The 3,964-nt window shown below is 40.0% G+C and overlaps 1 long non-coding RNA gene across 1 annotated transcript; it reads left to right on the top strand.

The window, feature by feature from the left end:
* The first annotated feature begins 1,647 nt into the window (after positions 1-1,647).
* Positions 1,648-1,960, top strand: LOC117943194. The gene is made up of 2 exons (XR_004656307.1): positions 1,648-1,738; positions 1,869-1,960. It is a non-coding gene; the product is annotated as an uncharacterized LOC117943194 (long non-coding RNA).
* Positions 1,961-3,964: the final 2,004 nt, after the last annotated feature.

Raw genomic sequence — 3,964 nt, 5'->3', positions numbered from 1 at the left:
TGTGGTCAATCTGTATAGTGTCTTGAGATAACTCTTGTTATGAATTGATACTATAAATAAAATTGAATTGAATTGAATCATTTCCTATTTGAATTGCTACTGCTGTGTCCACCTCACTATAAGAAGAATCTTTATACACAGACACTGAGCCGTTGAACAACCAATTACTATCAGCTGTTGTTTCTCATTTCCTCTGTATATGACCAAGGTGGTATGGAGCTGGGTGGCATTCAGATTTGGTAGCCTGACAATTTAACTTTATGCCATGAGCGATGTACTGATATTATCTGATCTTGAATCTGTGAACACACAATTTTGAAGACGAAATTAATGACTTTTGTTGAATCACTTCACAGCCGGTCACACATTACAGTTACTCAGCCACTGTGCCGGTGTTCTGTTTCAAGAGGCAGGATCTTGTAGAAATACCAATTAATAGATGACTTTTAAGTTAGCAGCAGAGCTAGAGGGGTGGCATTGTCGGTTGGTCAGTCTACCACTCTGGTCCAGATTGAAAAATCGTGACAAATACTGGATGGATTATCAGGAAAGTTTGTACTGGGATTCATGGCCCCTAGAGGTTGAATCCTACACTGACATTCCCACCAGCCTCACCTGTTATAATATCAGGAACCAAGCAGTGAGGCAAAAAGGACGCAGCAGTTGCATTTCAAGAGATGACAAATGAAGAAAGAAACATTATACCCCTGAAAATGTAATATCTAGGCCTATTAATATTGTCAACACAACATAACTGAACTCAACAAACTGACCTGCCACAATGATACATTAGGGAGAATACAGAGTGGCTTGGCAAACCCAAAAACACAAAAAGGGATAATTAAGAAGACACCAACTACAACTAAAGCCTCTCGGGCCTTCTGCTAGCCCACATGAGTTGAAAGAATGCCAACCAGGTACTGGGCTGTCTGAGAAGTAGCCAATCAGGAACGGCACTACGTTCCGCTGCTGTTATGGAACACAGTGCTAGTGTGGAAAGTTTATATAAGATACTATTGGGTCTGTGCTCTTTGTAAGTATTACCAAGACTTGTTGTTATTTTTACTTCATAATAACTGTTAAAAAATAATAACTGATAACTGAAGAAAATGATCTGCCAAAAATGACATATTAGAGACCATATACATAAAACACAAATCCCCCCCACACACAGCTAGCTAGACTATCTGTCTGTATAAGCACACACAGAAATTAAAGAGCTAGGTGACCGTGAGGAGATCTTCGTGGAATTTGACAAAAAAGTGTATTGGATTAACATTTACTGCAACTTATTGCAACAACAACAACCAAAAAAGAGACGTCCAACCTGTCTAACTAGCCAGTTGTGTGTGTTTCGTTAATCACGGTCAAATCAATTTGCCTCGGAAATTTAAGCTGTAATACTGTGCATTACCTGCAGGCCTAGGTATCATGTAGTACCTGCTGGCTTAGGTAACATACATTCCCTGCAGGCCTAGTTAACATACATTACCTGCAGGCCTAGGTATCATGTATTACCTGCAGGCATAGGTAACATACATTACCTGAAGGCCTAGGTATCATGTATTACCTGCAGGCCTAGGTTGCATGCATTACCTGCAGGCCTAGGTAAAATACATTACCTGCTGGCCTAGGTAACATACATTCCCTGCAGGCCTAGTAAACATACATTACCTGCAGGCCTAGGTATCATGTATTACCTGCAGGCCTAGGTAACATGCATTACCTTCAGGCCTAGGTAACATACATTACCTGCTGAACTAGGTAACATACATTCCCTGCAGGCCTAGTAAACATACATTACCTGAAGGCATACGTATCATGTATTACCTGTAGGCCTTGGTAACATGCATTACCTTCAGGCCAAGGTAACATGTATTACCTGCAGGCCTAGGTAAAATGCATTACCTGCAGGCCTAGATGATTTCATTATATAATTCCTAACAGAGATCTTGTCTCATTCAAAACACACATTTCTCCGCCTCCTCCTGTGGATTTCTATGATTAATTCCGATCCTATCACATTACTAACAGTGAAATTGACTCCCGTGTCACGGACTCTTTTGGAAATACCATGCAGACAAGTGCAAAACGAAGGGGAGGGCAGGGAGAGCTTAACCTGTCAACTGTGTTGTTGATGCCTCAGGAGAACAAGGGAAGTGACTCAGAGCTTGTCGTAAAGCGTCATTGACATTTTTAAAAGGCTTTTTAGAACAAAAAAGTGACTACAATCTAACACCCAGCAGGGTCTATTTTCTTAGCCTCCTCTTTCAAATGCAACATTCAAATTATTAGACAAATATGAAAAAAAATGATATCCTGAGAAAAGTGTATTTGAGGGATAATGTTCTATAGACCTCTATTCATTCTGCACTCACCCGTGATCGCCCTCATTTGGAACAAGAGGGGAACTGCAACCACTTCAGAAGCCGGATGTTTCCAGAGAGGGCACATTCTCCCTTTATCAGACATTCTATGGTAACAACAAATGATTAAGAAACAAACAAGCAGGTCAATGTTAGCATTTAGCTTAAAATCCTGCTGTAACACTTAGCACAGACACTAGAGCGGCTGTAGACTCAGTCTTGTCACATAGATCTCTGCAGATAACTTTACATGTAATACTATAGGCTTGTGCTGTTTAAAAGGTAGAGAATGAAAGTTCATCTGGTTCATTCTCAGTTGAACGGAAAAGACCTTGCTCACTGTAAAATATGTGCATGGTCAACTTTAAAGGTAGTTCTGATAACAGATCTACACACAATTATCCCCTTAAAATCTCTCTCCATGTGACTCTGTGTCCTTGGAGGTAAGAAGTGCTTTTAGTGGGGATTGACATGTTGCAACCTTCTGCTACCCTGAACCAGAGGTGCAGTAATGAGTTACATTTACTCCATTACATTTGAGTAAGTTTTTGAAAGTTGTAAGTTCTTGAGGAAACATGTAGGGGTAATTTTTGTTTTTGCTGAGGATAGGCAAGGTTTTAGGTTTAGGTTACATATGTTTTGAACATTTCCTATATATATATATATATATATATACATATATATACAATATCCATCCAAATTTGATGTGATATCTCTTCACTTAAGCTATTTTGTAATTAATGAATTAATTTTAATTTATTTTATGAATTGGATGAGCATTTGGCTAAAGATGATTATTTAGTATTATTGTCTGTCTGATGTCTGTGTTTGGAATGTGTGTTGCTTCTTGAAGCCACACAGACACACAGACACACAGACACACACACACACACACACAAACACACACACACACACAAACACACAGATTCCTTTGATTCAATTTATAGTTAGACAGACCGACAGGCAGACAGCAAGACATACAGACATAGAGGCAGACAGACAATCAGACAGACGGACAGACAGACAGACAGACAGACAGACAGACAGACAGACATAGAGGCAGACCGACAGACAGACAGAAAGACAGACAGACAGGCAGACAATCAGACAGACAGACAGACAGACATAGAGGCAGACCGACAGACAGACAGATAGACAGATAGACGGATAGACAGAGCGACAGACAGACAGGCAGACAGGCAGACAATCAGACAGACAGGCAGACATAGAGACAGACAGACATAGAGGCAGACAGACAGACAGACAGAAAGATAGACACTTTCCCAGAGATTGAAGATTTTACAGATACTGCGGTGCTGGTAAAGGGTGTGAAATGTAGGAATAGAATTGTCACTCATCCCAAAACAACCAAGCAAACTACTGTATTCACACACGATCCTAGGCAGAGCAAACTTAGTTCCTCTTTACAGTTTTTCTCCATTGGTTTGGCTCATTTCCTGAAACAGAAATTACATTCTCAAAACAACATAGACAAACCTCCAAACTACTTGGCAATTGTCCACAACAGAATTGAATTTCTCATTCATTTCATCAAATTGCAAATGCCTAAGTACATGCCTCAATGTCTCAGTACATCT

This window comes from Etheostoma cragini, chromosome 4 (genome assembly GCF_013103735.1).
Source record: "Etheostoma cragini isolate CJK2018 chromosome 4, CSU_Ecrag_1.0, whole genome shotgun sequence".
NCBI classification, from domain to species: Eukaryota; Metazoa; Chordata; class Actinopteri; order Perciformes; family Percidae; genus Etheostoma; species Etheostoma cragini.
This window is presented reverse-complemented; position numbering and strand designations above follow the sequence as displayed.